A 16,604-nucleotide genomic window follows, 5' to 3' on the forward strand; every position below is an offset into this window, starting at 1 on the left:
CTCTCCAAACATTTCTGCATTTCTACTGAAAAAGAGCACAGAACATGCACAAAATACAAAGTCTGTGCACATAAAGCAAAAGAAACTGGCTTTGTAACCCGCTCTACCTAATACTCTTTAGGATATAAAACTAGTTCACCAAAAATGATGGAAAAATAAAATCACTATGTATTTCTGCTGTCAGTCGATTTTCTGCCTGGACAGGACAAAAAAAGTAATTTCCTAACAGATTCCATGCACCTGAAATTTATTGAACATGACGGCATCCACTGTCACATAGTGAGTTTTTATCTAAATTAAATTATATAGGGATGTAGATACAGCTACAGAGCAAATATTATCTTAATTCATTTCATTTTATAAAGATGCACTTAATTATTTATGCTGGGAAAAAACAATGAAACCTAAACAGCAAAATCATAAGCAAATCTTCATAGACCTTAGACAATATTATTTTACCAAACTAGTGCCACAAGCCCCTTGAAGACAAATTTCCCTGCTAGCAAGACCCATCCTCCTCCAGTGTCCCACTGTTAAATATCTCACTCTTGTAAGTTTATGATCAGAAAAAAGTCCCTAAAAGAGAAAAAGTCTGACCAACTGGGACAGAGAAAATCTGTTCAGTTATTTTATTACCATGGTAACAATTGGTGATCTAAACACTACGGTTTTCAGACATAGTTTACAGCCATAAAGGCAATTTCTTCTCTTTTCCCTGTAACATTTCTAACACTGTTGTAATGGCAGCAGCATAAAAAGTGAAAAAATACTTGTAGAATCCTATGCAAAATTATTATGTACTCTTTAGAAGCAGCAATTGAGTGACAGTTTTATGCCGCTATTTATAATCTAGGTAAAGCTAAATAAAGTATAAAACTGAACATACTGCTTCACTTAAAATTCTCAGCTGACTGGGACACAGAAATACCTCCTGGTGGGCTGTTCAGAGATTAGAATTTCTGCAGCTTTTAAGAGATTAAATTCAGCAGCTGGTTATGCTGTCTGCAGAATAACCCGATATCAGATATTGGGCACAGTTAGAATTCCTGCACAACCAATTTGTAATTCAAGTCACACCTGTATAATTAAGATTTTTAAAAAATCATATTTCAAAATTAGCTGTACTTTCAGTTTTTTGGGAAGTGTCAGTAAGGCATGTTTTAAAAACAAAATAAACTCTGCCATTTGAATTTCTCTTAGCAGAATACTGCAGTTGGAGTGAAGAGGGTACATTTGTCTGTTTGCATACAGACTTGCTTCCAATCAGAAACATCTGCAAACTCAGAAAGATCAAGCTCTACTGGCAGATGGACAGCTTAAATTTTGCCATCCAGAAAGGTATGCAGCAGTGCTGAAATCAATAACAAAAACTCTAAATAATGTTATTAACAGATCTGTATCAACTTGTGAACTCTTGACTCCCAGAAACCCTACTCACTACTGATTTCCACAGAAATGTTTTGTGCTTACTCTGTTGTGGTGGAATCTGATGGCGCCAGCATTTTTATGGAAATAATGCATAGTCATTTTGCTCAATGACTACTCACTTTACAACTGAAGAAGCAAAATTGATATCCTTGTCTTCAGTCAAGACTCGTACTTTATTTTTATTACTGACCAGAAGTGTAAAAGTGAAAAAGCCAGTTCCACTTGCTGATTGCAATATTACAGAGAATTTAGCATTACATTCCCAGTTGTTTTTGTCCAAGTTCCTCAATTTACGAATGCTCCGCTAGGTCAAAAGAGAACCCCAGCAGTTTCTGCAAAACTATGTCTGGCTTTATTTTAGAATATCCGTTTTAACCTTATTAGGTCACGTAGGAATCAAAATCTAGAGCACAAGCATGGAGATGATTATAAGATGTTGAATTCAAACGATCCCACTCAAACAACTGCTGCACAAACTTTCTGAGTACTTGTCAAAAGGCCAAGAAAGTGCATTTTATGCAGACAATCTTAATGGTGGGAAACGACAGAAAACAAAGTGATGTCATCAAATTATTTTCTATAGTTATCAGAGTGTTCTTTGCTGTCCTATTTGTAAAACCACTCTGTGCTGTAAAAAGTTAGACAAAACAGGACTTAGAGCACAAACAAGTACTTGCAGTGTAATGGTGTTCTCAATGCTTGTCAGGAAAGTTCAGGAGGAGCAGAAAACCCAGAGCCATGACATCAGCCAAGGACACTCTTTTATGTTTGCTGCCCCCCTGGGCATTGCACACCAGACACTCTCCAGGCTGGTTTTAATAATAGCTTTATAGCCATAGTTAAGGAGAGAATGACTGCTTTATTATCCTTTGCAGACAGATAAATCACATTTCTTACACCTACCCAACTGGCTCACCTCTGTGTTACAGCTTTCCCTCCTGACCACTAATTGTCCTTTGATCAGGTTTTGTTAATGATGCACTCCTCTTTGTACAGACCATACCAGAGGTACCACATGACTTACCTTTGCCTCACTCTTATATTCTGGATGTGCAGTACTTTGATCAGAAAAGATCAGGGCTGTGTTTCAGCATGGACCATACAAATCAGGGCTTGATGCCACACTCAGAAAAACAAATGCATTTTCTTGCTCCAACACCTTGCTGCTACATCCTGGTGCAGCCCCAGAAAATCCCCCATCATTTACGACAGAGCAGCTGCACAAAACCAGCCAGGCCATTTCAGGAACTGCTCAGGAGCTGTTTGCCCAGCAGATCACCTGTGATTTTTCTGGTTTATTCTGGCCTGCCAAGGGGCAGGACATGGGCTCTGTGGAGGAGGAAGCCTTCTCCCTGTGTGCTCCACTCCAGCACTGCACAAGCTGGCTCTGGGCCCCATTGCCACAACACAGGCTGGCTTCTTCTGTCAGAAATCTCCATCCTTTTTGTCTCTTCAGTCAGGTTAACATCACTAATTGTGTTTATTTTTTTCCTATTCCTTTCCTTCAACCTTTCTTCCTTGTTCAAAACAGCTGATTTCTGGGAGACCTTTGAGTATTTTGAAGATCTGGCTACAAAGCTGATTATGAAATGGCTTGAACACTTCACACAGATTTGTTCCCCTACTGAAACACTCTTGGGGGCCATGCTCGCCTGCCTGACAGCAACCACAAGATCCATGCCCACGGAGTCCCTTTCACTTATAAACTGTGGCAACAAAGCCAAGCTCCTGGTCCCTCGCTCATGCACACCCTGGCCCCCTCAAACCTCAAAGCGCGACGTGACGCTTCCCTTCGGCAGATACGGATCTACCCCCCACACACCGCCCCGGCAAAAACACATCTGAGACTCTCCTCAGCTCAGACAGCCAGCGCCAGGTGTGGCTGGGAAAGCACTTGCTCAGAGCAGCTGAAAACTCCTCTAACTCAGATAGAAATTGTTACCTCAAAGTAAAGTAAGGGTAGGAGCAGGCTTTATAATTTCAGGGCTCTTCAGCCTCTCTTTTGCAGCAGGAATTTAAAAAAACCAACCAAATGAACAAAAAAAGAGCAGCACCTTAAGTCTGGGTCACAGGTATTGTTTTCCCAAACTTGGGACCTTAAGCAAGCAATCCTCTGAGAAACACGTGAGCAGCCCTGGGGACAGGTTTCAAGAAGCAGCAGCAACATCTGGGATCAGTGTCCCAGCTCTGTTCCGTGGCAGACCCTGCAGAAAGACTGCACAGGCTTCCAACCCACCAAAGAGGCATCACACCAACCCCACTACGCAGCATGAGCAGGGACTGCTTTTCCTTTGAAGTACCTGGCTCCAAAGAAAGCCCTTTTGACAACACCCTCCAGGCAATACGTGTATGACACCATCTTACACAGCAACACTTTTTTTTCTTTAAGTTAAAGGGTGGTGGAAAAGGTTGTTTGTTTGTTTTCAAAACATGACTGTCTTTGTGGGAGTTACTGCGTTCACCCATGAAATGGGACATGCCTGCAGAGCTCAGCAGAGAGGACCCAATGCCTCAACACAGAATGTCCTGCACCTCTGCTGCCTGAGCTGGAAAATTTGGCTCTCAGCATATCCTGGGAGCTTGGATAAAAAAGAAAAAGACAACACCTAATGATCTTGTGTTGTAGTGCCAGACTAAGGCTGCAATAGGGCAGGCAGTGTGAGTCCAAATGCTGCCAGACAGGCTAAGGCAGAAAGGGAAGGTGACAACTTGTTTTTCCTTCTTCCATTTTTCTTAAAAGGCAAAAGGCAAAATACCTTTTTTTTTTCTTTTTTTTTTTTTTCCAGAAAACAGCTTTGACTCTGGATTCAAAACTGCCAGACACAAAACCAAATTCACATCCATATGGAATAACCACTGATACACAAACTCTCCTCTTTTATGCACAGGACCATGAATTGCAGCATGAATTTTCTGAATATATCTTGCCGACTCCCACTCCTTCATAATGAGCAACTGGAAAGTTTCAATCTGAATAACTGACTTTATAGATTTAGGGAAAAACAAGTCAATTTATTATGACAAAGGCCAAAAAAAGCCCTGTTTGTGCTCTCCGGAATATACCGTATTGGCTCCTGTGAGCAAGCAACAAAACAGTTTGTCATTCAGAAGTTTAAACCCAAGTCTTATGAGGTTAGGCTATATCTTTCTAGTATAAGAAATACAAATTCTAGGTAATCACAAAGTACCAGCAGAGATGCAAAAGCATAAAAATATCTGTATTTGAAGGCTTTCTTCTTATTCAAGAACATTTCGCTCCTTCATTCCAAACACGTGCTGGAGTTGGAATAATCAAAATAAAAATCTATACTGAACTTTCGATAAACATCTTCAATTTGACAACGCTGGTATTGCCTTTGCCCCATTATTTTGCATTTATGTAGCTTCAGAGCATTCTCCTTCTGAAGTGACTATCGATAAGCCAGTGACAGATACACTGAAAGAAATACAGAGATATAACAGGATTCCCTTCCTGCCACCTTCCAGAGCTACAGGACTTGGCTAAATCAGTGATGCTCTTCAGTTTAAGTGAGCACCTCAAATTTTTGGGTTCATCCATTGCCATTTTCTCTCAGGTGGAACATGCTCACTGTCTTTCCCTTCCACATAAACATAGGTGCAATACCACAGACCAAGGGTGTATGTACATATATTCATGGATACACCACATAATCCTCACATGTATTTTTATATGTGTTCCTATATCTACATGCACTCACCCCAGCCATTTCTTCTGTCTGTGGAAAAGAAGAGTAAGCAGCTTCAAATGGATTCATAAAAACAGACAATAACATATTTTCCACTCAAGCAGAGAGGAACTACAGATTCATTTATAATTTTACTCCTCTATTTAAAAGAAGAGACCTAAACAACACTGACAAAACAGTGGAAAATTAAAGCATTTCGTCTGTTCAGCATTTTCTGTCCTGTTCTTGCTAGTGGTAAACAGCCCTTCCAGTGGGCAAGCCCCACTTCATCTCAGGAAGCATCCCTGAACACACTGGTATAGCCAGGGAACAGCTGATGCCCCAGGCACAGCAAGGATACATCCTACAAAGAGAGACAGGCCTGTTCTCCCTGGCCAAAATCTGTTTTTCTGGATGGAGTGTGATGTTTTCCTGCATACAGCCTGGGTTTTGCCAGCACTCATAAGGTGCCAACTCAACTACATCATGGACAGTGCTGAAGCTCAAAACTACATGCACTTGCTAGGAATGACATCCACGTGCCAGCTCTGCCTAAGTCACTATCATCTATTTCAACTATCTATTATCTGGGACATCTGTTATCACAGGCAATCAAAAAGGCTGCAGACTACATTCATTCACACCTCACATCCCAAGATCATGACAAAAGAGCTGCATCCTCTGATTTCTTTCTAATCAGGTTCTTTGCCATAAACATTTCCACATTTTTCTATCATTGAGAAGTTAAGAAAGGGGTATATTTATTTTTTGAAGAAAAATCCCTAAAGACCTGGTCAACCACATGAACCCCAGCAGCTGAGGTTTGAAGAAAAATTATCATTTTTTTGAGACAGATGAGAAATTAATGACAGGTCAGGGATGTAGTCTTTGGAGGTTAAAAAAATCAGGGTAATAAATGAATGCAGCACAAGGTATCTCAGGTTATTGGGGAGTTTGTGTGGTGCTTTACAATGTGCTTACAGTGTCCTTAACTGCATGGACAAAAATCAGATGTTTGCTTCATTCTCTCTTTATTTACAGTGTTCCTAGCTACTGGGTACTTGTCAAAGCCCAGCCACCAGTCACAGAAGCTAAATAGTTAATCAGTAAGCTTAAAGAAAAGTCTGTGGAAGAGCATGTTGCTTGTCTCCTTCAAAATACTGCACTAGGAGAGCCTAAAAGATAGCAGAGCCTCAAATCCCAAAAGTTACAGGGCACCAGAAAGCAAGATGATAAAGTACACAAACTACATTAAGTAGAGCCTGTTAATGTTTGTAATAAAAAGGACTACGTTGTTAACAAAGAGAGAAAGGACTTCAAAATAATAGTATTTTTAAAAAATCAACACATTATTTCTCACTTGCTTTTGACCATAAAGTCTTCAATTGTGAGCACATATTATGTTGCATTTGGTATTTAGACCACGTTACAAGAACATTTTTCTTTGCAAAAGTAAGAACACATTAAATTTCATGCTTGACGTGTTCATTTGTGCTAAAGGAGAAGTAACTGCCCAGGGCCCAGATTACATCCGCCTCAAAGCAGCAAACCAAAGCTTTAACTTCAACTGGTAGGTTAATTGCCTGCTTGAACATCCTTTTCAACCTTGAGATGAACCTGATAATTCACCTAAAAAAGCTGAAAAGCTCGATTTATTTTTGTCCCAGTGCAGAAAATGGTATGTGTGCTCAAAGACAGTCCAGTGATGGAAATTCATATCTTCTGGTGCCCCAGACTGTTAGCTGAGTTAGCATGCCAAAAAGTTCAAGTTACGCTTATCAATTTGATACAAGTAAAAATGGTGCTCTCATTGCAAACATTCCTGTTGGTTTTCTTCTAAAGAAAGAAGATCTTGTGGCACTGAAGAGTGGCAAAAATGCAATTTTAATACTTCATGCTGCTGACTTGCATCCATCGTAATATTAAAAAAGAAGGAATGCTCTGTCTTTGCAGAAAGGCCCATAATGTTCAGAGCACCTCTTTGGATGATACTACAATTTGCAAGTGTTTTCTTTCTGAAAAATGGAAACTTTGAATTTTTGGGGTTGCTTTTCTAAAATATCAAAGGAAAGATAAAACCATGTACGCTTCCATGCGAAATTTCATTTTTAATTCTCATGAGGTCTTGTTTTTAAATATCAAACAATACATCTTTTCTAAATCAAAAGATCTTCTGGTTGTTATAAGAAAACTCTTTTAAAAATGCACAATTAAACAGATAAAAGTTTTCCACTTGACTCTGGAAAAGAGTTTTTAAGTCTCTCTGTTTTGGAATCTAAATTCTGGTATGATTTAGTAATGTCTCTTTGCTGTGCTGTATTGAAAAGTCATAATTTATCTATTTAATTTACTACAATTGTACAAGAAACTTTGTAGTATCCTGAATTTTACTTTAGTCTACACCATTTCAGATGGAGAAAATTCAACAACTGAATGGCAAAACCCCGTTTATTTTAAAAATTCCCTTTTTTAGTGCCCCAGGATCACCTCTGGGATATTTCCCCCCTTCATCTCCATTGCACAGACCCATACCCCCAGCCTGCAACCCCAAAGGGTGGGTGGCACAGGACCCCCAGAGTGCAATTGGACCCAGGTGGTTCAGCACAAAGTCAGCAGTGAGCTGTGTGTGGCTCAGCTCTGCTGGGCAAGCCCCAGCCCAGCTGCTTGCTGCTGTTTACGATAAGAGGTGACCCCACGGGAGGCAGCCTCACCCACGGAAATGCCCCAGTTCACAGAAGTCATCGTCTTTCTGACTGTCCATGGGGTTTTCTGCTGCTTGTTTCAGTCCCCACAGTGCCAGGATGATTTTCCAGCTGTGCCCCAGAGTCACAGCTGGGGGATGCTCTGACTCCTGGTGGAGTTTACAGAACCTTCTCCCACCCAAGTCCACCTCCTTGCCACTACACCCCTTCGCACTGCAGAAACCTCTCCAGTTCATCTCCACATCTGCAAATTCCAGACCGATATCCATGAGGTGCAGCGAGAGCAAAAATTTGAGACAGACCACTGAGAAGCATTCAGCAATTCCCAAAGCTACAAACACAGCAAGGGCTCCTGGGCCAGCCACAGAAGGACAGAGAGAAACGTCTAGAGGCAAGCAAGCACATGACTACTGAAAAGGTAACAGCAAATTTCGATAGGATGTGGTGGAAACAGCAGAGGCACTGAACTGCCAACCCTACATGCTTAAAAAAAAAAAAAAAAGCCAGGGTTCGATAAATAATTAGTTTGCATTCAAAAGTAAATGAAAACAAAAGCAACATGATACTTGAGAAAAATATGACACATTGGCAGTTCTGTAACAGACAGAACTGAGCAAATGTTTCATGGGACTGTTTAGTTATGCAACAAGGCAGGGATGAATGCCCATTTTGGATACTTTCAAAAAAGCCAAGCCACCATTTTTGGTTTCCCACCTTCCTTCCAAGAGCCACATTTCTGCAAACTTGTTATGCTTTCAGCACTGACTAAAAATACAGAAAAAAAAATTGGATTAGACTAAGATTCTCATCCTGCTCCTTCCAAATTTCACAGTATACTCAAGGAACAGGATCCAATGTTGATATATTAATGACAATTAAGTATTTAATATTTGATACTTCTTTTAAGTATTTAATATTTGAGCTTCTTTTGATAGGCACTGAAACACATTGAAGGTAAATGCATGTGTGATACACCCAATAAAAATCACGAGGGGAAACACTGAGCAGGGCACGGAAATCCAGGTTAAACTGGCAACAGGCTTCAAGTGGGGGAAACACTACAACACACTTGTCTGTTTTTGTTTTAAAGAGGAAACAGTGATCTCCTCTTGTTTGCTGAGGCAGAAGGCAGCACAGCAGCAAACATGAGATTTTTTACGTATCTGAATTACACTGATCTGATTCCTCATTATTGAGTAAAACATAGCTAAGGAGACAAAGCACTGCAATACTTGTATTCAATTTAAAAAAGAGGTTTAAGAATTATGTCATTCACACAGCAGTCAGTGAATTCTAACATCATTAAAGCTGGTGCAAACTTTGGCAGAACGTCAGATACCAACTTACATCCTTGTACTTCTGACAGGATGGAAGGGAACCCATGAGCCAAGCAGTTTACCACTGTTTGGTAAGCTCTAAAGACAATCTGCAGGGAAATAAGGTGGTCATATTCTGGAATTTTTAAAACAAAGATAAATGGTACACATTGAATGAGTTATTGCATGTCTATCATACGTCCATGAAATTCAGTCTGATATTGCAGACTGCTTCTGTGTTGAAGACATGTTCCTAGCCTGTGTCATCTAAAAGTTTTATTCATATACTCCTATATTTCTCTGCCATTGTTGTTAAGCATGATATTAAATAGTAATATCCATATCAATTCTTACAGATCCTCAATAATCATCTCTTCAGACCCAAATTTTCACCTGCCCATCATACTGGACCAATATTACAATATCGACAGGACCAATATTCCATCAGGTACGATACCTCCCACCTCTCTGTTCTGTGTAGCACCAGGAGAAATGATTCAGATAAATCCATCATCCATTCCTTTGTGGAGATAATTAATAACATTTTACAGAGTAATCAGTTTAGTTATCCTCATAATCTTTTGAAAAGCTACTTTGCATTTTACCTTTCTTTCTACATTCCTCTCTTGTGTATTTCCCAAAGAATTTCTCCTGAAACATTTTAGTCCATTGAGGTGCAGCATGAACAGATTTGTAACTGATCCCTGCTCTTCTTGTTCCTGGGGAATTAGCAGCAGATTTGCTGGTTTTGTATCATGCACAGAACTGACCCTGTAATGGTTCAATCCTAATTTTACCAGCCAGTGGAGGAACAGTAAGGATTACCTTATGTGCAAACAATGAATAACTGAAATACCTGAGCACAAAGTGTTGAAAGGTAGGAATACAAACTCTGGTGTGGACAGTTCTGATGGCCAGCATATATCTTTATCCAAACCTATGTGCTCACCTGCAAGGAAGGTACCACTATCACAGCTTAATGCTGTATGAGATTCAACCCCACAACCCTCATGAGATAAATCCAGAGCTCTCTCTGGGATTCTGTGCTCATCCTCATCTGTGTAAGCAAAACTTTAGGAAGGTCATTTCTACCTTTGCCTTAGGGGTCACCATCAAAGCAGTGTTTGAATCTCATCTTGCCTCTGAACCACAGCTTGGCTTCCCAGGATCATTTCTAACATGAAAAGGATGATATAAAGGTAAGTTACTGGGCTATCATCCCTACAATTCCCCCTTAACCCTATGCTTTGCTGCTTACCCTCTGATGCTTCCCCTTTTGTTCTCACCTCGGCTGTCTCTGCAAGAAGCCTAACCCTGCCAGAACATTTGCCTCGTTCTCTCCTCCCCTCCTTTTAATCTTACCCTTTCTCCCCACTCCACATGCATCCCACAGCTCCAATTTTAAATCACCCAGTAAAAAATTCCAACCAAACTCAAACCATCTGCAGCCACATAATCCAAGGTAACAGCAGAGGGCTGACTCTGCGCAAGTTTTGAGGTCCCACTTATCTATCCCAAATGGAAGGTCTAGGTCTGTGTCCCTCACTGTGTCAGGCCAAAAAAATTCACCTGCTCTGCCTTATCCACAAAGGACCTGAACAAATCAGGTACTTGACTGAAAAATTTTTAGGAAGTTCCTAAAAACTATCCCAGTCTACTTTTGCAGCATTTTAGCCAGCAGAGAGAAACTCCGCTGATAAAATCCCTTTTGTTCAGAGTGCTGGGGGAAAGATGCAGGTCAGATGACTGATGTTGCTTTTCTGTATGAAAAAACCTCCTTATTTTAATGGCCATAGTAATAAAGTCTTGCCCCAGAGCCCAGCTTGAGACACAAGCTGTATATTCTCTTGGAAAGCCTCAGCATTATTAGAATACACTTATTTTTAGCATGCAGCATATTGAGGTATTTTATATATCAATGCTGTATTAAAAATAATGTAAAATAGATGTAACACATAATTATATATATTTATCTTAAATGCTTCTTTATCTATATTGGGTTGACTAAACCAGGAGGATATAAGAAAACAGGCTATAGTAGGTTATATTGGTTTAAAGCTTGAGTTACTGAAATTGCTTAGGATATTTGGGTCATTTAAAGTTATCCAGTAGCAATGAATAGTTGTAATATTGCCAGAATTCAGGTAGTTTAAGTTATAAAAAAATACACATGTACTATTCCCAGTACTTGAACATACTATGAAAATGAAATCAAAAGTTTAATACACCTGTAAAATACACCTGTAAATGTTATCGTATAAAAAAATCTATCATAGAATATTTACTCAAAATAACTCAGACAAAATGCAGACATTTTCTTTCCTGGGAAAAAATAAATCCAAAAAATTTTCCTGGCTGGGAGAAAAATAAATCTAAATGTAATTATTCTATTTTCCCTTAGCTATTCAGGGAGTAACTGTCTCCCAGGAGTCCAGGTTGGCTTTTGACAAATAATAGCACAGTACATAATGAAAAATTTAAAAATACTCTTTATTTCCACTTAGCTGTAGTAAGTGGTTGGCAAAGCCTGCCAGGGTCAGACTTGAAGCAAGATTCACACTTCTGAGCAATAAGGCACTGAACAGTATTGCCCTAATACTACAGGGCCGAGATGAACAAAAAGAAGTTTATCATCCAGAGATATAACATGACAGAAACAAAAATAAAATATATTTGGAGTTATACTGCTCCAGTAAAACTGTTCCAGTAGTGAAACAGGTTACATTTGCTGAGTCCATATCACCTCTTCTTATATGTTTGCCTTTTTTAACCAAAAACCTGGAATACGAATTCATAACAAATTTTGTTGAATATATGCCAATTAAAGCATCAAGGACTCTTAACAAAAAACAAACAAACAAAAAATATAGAAGAAAACAAAACCCCAGCAATACTAAAAAGCAGTTTCATGTGAGAGAAGGATATACAAAAGAAAATCAAAATTTCCAGACAAGTCTAAAATTAGGGTATACGGGAAGTAGAAGGAGATGAGTACTGCTGTATAATTTCATTTAAACAAACTCTTAATTTGACAAAACACATTATCCCTGTGAACTGCAGGCCTACTAATTTGTGTCCCCATTTGTTTTCTCTTTCAGCTGAGTCTGCAGCTCCCAGAATAAAGCTGTCACTTGAGCCAGCAGGTGCCTCCATCCCCGCCTCTGACCTACAACAGTTATGACAGAAGATTAAGAAAAACAGCCACCCCTGGCAGCCGGGCTGGCACGTAATGAACAGTTTAACCCTGGATAAACCTAATGACAAGTGTGGGTGGCTTTGATTGAAATGACAAGGCAGTTTGTCACCCGTTGCTCTGTCACAGAGATCAGCAGTGCTAGCTGAGTTTTCTGCTGAGTTGAGGGGAAAGCAGCTCGGCACTTGCGCATTTCAGAAGGAGCGTGCAAAAACACTGAAAACAAAAGGAGTCACTGTCTCGTGTTGAAGCAACTCTCTGACCCTAAACAAGTCAGCAGTGGAAGACATGCAGCCTTTAAGATGCTCTTGTGAGAAAACAGCACTGTCTCTGGAGACTGATGGAAAATTTTGAACAAAAAACCCAAACCAAACCCGCAAAGCTCTTAGTTTAAATTACCCGGAGGCTTTTGACAGAGGTACTCAGCTATCCAGTTGACCTCCACGTGAAACTCCCAACAGCAACCTGCCTTGCTGTAAGGCTTGTATTTCTCATTGATGAATGTTCAGTGCCCATAAAACGATAACAGCAAGGGTTGATTGCCATTGTAAATCATTAAATAGTCTGGAGGCCCAGCCATCAATCACTGCAGTTTTAGATGATACTGTTTATGGTGTTACACATGCACCTGCTTAAATAGAGCAGCTGGCCTCAAAAGGCTGCATGTGCCTCAGCCCTGCAAAGACTTGTGTTTCTAGTTAACCCTAGTTTCAATTAATGCATTATTTAATACACTCCGAGGTGCAACACAATCAGAACCCAAGTGAACAAGTACCAAAGGGGTATGGCACAGAAACAGGCAATGACCATTTGACATTCATGTGGCAAATCAGCGACAGTCCTGGATCCAAAAGGACCACAAATGGGAAAGGCATGTGCCAGCATCAAGTGACAGCCAGCACTGTGAGAGGCACCGTGGTTTTCCTGTACAAGAGGAAAATGAATATCACAACCTCAGGCCCTGTGACATTATTGAACTTATTCTCTGTATTAATTTGAAGACCGTAGCCTTACCATGGTTTCATTTTCTACACCCACACATGGCTTTCCTGAAAGCCCCTCTGATTCTGGTCCTCAACTTAAGGCAAGCCCGAAGGGGAAGACTTCAAAACATTTTCAGCCTCTGTATCTGAAGAAAATTTATGATGGCTCTTCTGCCACCTACTCTCCCCATTCCTTTCAACACCTTGGAAAACCCCTGCTGTTTTAAATTTAGAAACCTTTCCAGTTACAGATGCCAGCATTTTGAGGCAGTCAAATGTTCATCATGCTGCTGCTCTGCTAAGATCAGTAGCAGCCCACCTGAGGGTTGGCTACCCAGCAGTAATCCTAGGACAGACATCTGGGTTAATGCAGACACACAATCCAGTCTCACAGCAATCCCCTGGGAACTCAAGACTTTATTCCTGCTTTCCATGCGTATTTTGCTTGGAAACAACAAAATACTTCTCTATTTACATGTTGCTAGAAATAAGAAACAGAATCAAGAAGGTTGAAGGATCCACTTTCTCCACGGAAGCCTCTAATTTAATGCAACAGTTGCAGTATTGCCTTTTCAAGAGAAAAACAGACTCATAGCAAGATTTCCCTCCTGGCCATAACACCCTTCTGCCAGCTCACTGCAGAACAACACATCCATGGCGGTTTTTTTGGAAGTTATTTTCATCTTAATCCCCTTCAAATGTCAGCTGCTGATGTCCAGCTCCTCCAAGGTAAAGCCAGCTTCACTGTTTCTATCCAACAGATGGTTGCTTAAGTTAAATCCTGCTGCCTTGTGGTTTTCAGCATATCTTTAGCATTGCCAGTAACAGGGATAGTATCAGAGAGAGTACCACATTAACAACCACACTCAAACCTTGTATCTAATATCAGTTAAGGCTTTTCCAATGCCTTTTCTCACTGAAGTATCTCATTTACTCCTTATCTTTGCACATGTCCTTTTGGACTCTACTATTTAGTAAAATTTCAGCATCCCCAACATCCTCTTATGAGTCACCAAATGGATTTTAATCATATTCTGTGTCATACTACTATGTCTGGGCTTTTCCATGCTGGACATGACACTTAGATATATCTAAGTGCTGTCAATCAGGTTGGCTTTGGTTGATCATTTAAAAATTTCTTCCAATTTGGTGGTTGTAAAGGTATGCAGAGTATCTTACAACTCACCTACTACATTTATGCTTCAGCACTGCATTTATCTTCCATTCCTTTTCATTCTTGCTGCAACAGCTTGTGTGGAGATACTTTTCTTATCTTAATATGACTTTCTACTTATATAGCAGTTTTTGTGCAGAACCAGCAACATGAAACAACTTCCCCTTGCTTTAGCTGAAAGCTCATGAGCGAAGCTCCTGAGATACACTTTTACATAAAAAGTTTCTTTCCTGCTCTAGTCTGGTTTTCCATTCTATTAGTTCACCACAAATTCAAGCATGGAAAGATTAAATATGGTTATTTAATGGATAAAGCAAGTGGGAGTTCTGTTGCTGACTTTGACAGAGACTTTCTGAAAAACAATTAACCATTCTGCACTTTGATTTACCCCATTAGAATAGAAATTACAAGACCATACTACTTCAGGAGAGGAAGGTGAGGACCTATTATGGGTATTATTGAAATACTTCCAATTCCTAAGGAATCCTTAGATTAATGAAAGCAATGAGATGAGTAGCAAGTGCCGATCCATTAAAAGATTAAAAATAGTCTTCAGTGCAGGAGGATAATTGCTCAGACATGCTGGGAACATCATTTATTCTGCAGCATAGATGGTGTCAAGCCACATTCCCAAATCACGTTACAGCCCAGCCAAAACCAAAGGCTATCACATAATTCAGGGATGAGGTAAAGACACAAATCACAGTCCTGTCTGCCTTGCAAGACCAAACGTGTTAGACTCACTGTAATGTCAACTACCAAGAAGCTAATTTTAACATAGCTTGACATATTTGCACCATGGCTTCTTCTCTCTCTGCTTTCACAAGAGTCCATTTGTGGTGATGCTTTTAAAAGATGTTCCATTCATACTGCAACACTGCCCACCTGCTGAGGTGCTGATAAGGGCCAAAAGTCTGGTGTAGCCAACCTAGACTACCTTCAGCACTCACACAGCTACTTTTTCATGCACAATGCTGGGCATGGAGGTGACATCTCACATATTGAACAGGGCACTGAGGCCTCTGTCCTTCCATGAGTCCACACACCCCACCCACCAGCAGTGGCTCTCTTGGAGAAGAGGGAATGTGACCACAACAATGACTTACACCTTGAGATAAACAACATGAGCAAGCCTCTCTGACCAAAAAAGACACAGCAAATGTGTATTTCCTTATAGCAGAGCATCACCCCTACTCTTCCCTTATGAGAGGGCACAGACACCTAGACTTGTTTTCTTCTTGCACTCCAGTATGTCTCATTCTCATACACACAGCCACCAAGATGTAGGGTGCTGGTTTAATGGTTTGCTCTCCTGACTTATTTCTCCCCTAAGAGAACAAGCCATCAATACCTTTCTGGAGCTGACAGAACTGCCATGGATATGATCAGCTCTCCAGGTATCTCCTGTCATGAACTCAGACATTTGATTGAAGAAGAATCTAAATAAAACATTATGTTATTTCTTAAATTTTGAGTTCAACAGGCAAGCTGTCTGTATTTAATGGTAACTGCACAGGCAGTTACTGCCACACCAGAAGCTTCAGACCTGTTATTCAGAAAACTGGGGCTTGATGTAAATTTTAGAACCTACATGTCACAGAACTGCATTATGTTCATAGGTAAGCTGGCTAAGAAGGTCATCAGCAACAAAAATTCAGGAATTAAACATATTCATGTCCATCATTGTTTGATGAACCCAAGCAAGAAAGCTGCTGTAAAGTCCTTTCTTTAAACTTAGTTGCAACAACCATTGATCTTCCCGCACTCCTGACAGTTCAGAGACCCTCTATATGAAAGGATTATACAGGGGGGGAAAAAAAAACAACTTGTGTCTCACAATTCCATCAAAAGGATCTGTACTATTCCTTTTCCGCTCACAGTTTTAAATTCTCTTGAAGCAGCAGGAGTTTTAACCAAATCTTTCTTGCAGCAGGGAGGTTATACATCTCTCAAATAATATCAAAGGTGTTACTCCTGTCATTCAACAAATTTAGTATTTTAAAGACAGGAAATTTGCCAGCCCTAAAGTTCCAATAATGTAATTCTAAAAGACGACAAGATGACAGGCACACACACAGAGCCTTTTTTTTTTTAATACAGGAAACGTGTGTCTAGGAGAACA

At 40.1% G+C, this 16,604-nt stretch overlaps 1 protein-coding gene and 1 long non-coding RNA gene across 2 annotated transcripts in view; one reads left to right on the forward strand and one right to left on the reverse strand.

Moving 5' to 3' along the window:
- CD247 (CD247 molecule) overlaps nucleotides 1-16,604 on the reverse strand; it is a 47,299-nt gene that overhangs the window by 17,105 nt on the left and 13,590 nt on the right.
- Nucleotides 1,202-12,990, forward strand: LOC139593106 (uncharacterized). The gene is made up of 4 exons (XR_011680202.1): nucleotides 1,202-1,338; nucleotides 9,489-9,580; nucleotides 10,236-10,331; nucleotides 12,231-12,990. It is a non-coding gene; the product is annotated as an uncharacterized lncRNA (long non-coding RNA).

The sequence above is a fragment of the Agelaius tricolor genome, unplaced genomic scaffold (genome assembly GCF_023055355.1).
Source record: "Agelaius tricolor isolate 1412-34295 unplaced genomic scaffold, bAgeTri1.0.p SCAF_9, whole genome shotgun sequence".
NCBI lineage: Eukaryota > Metazoa > Chordata > Aves > Passeriformes > Icteridae > Agelaius > Agelaius tricolor.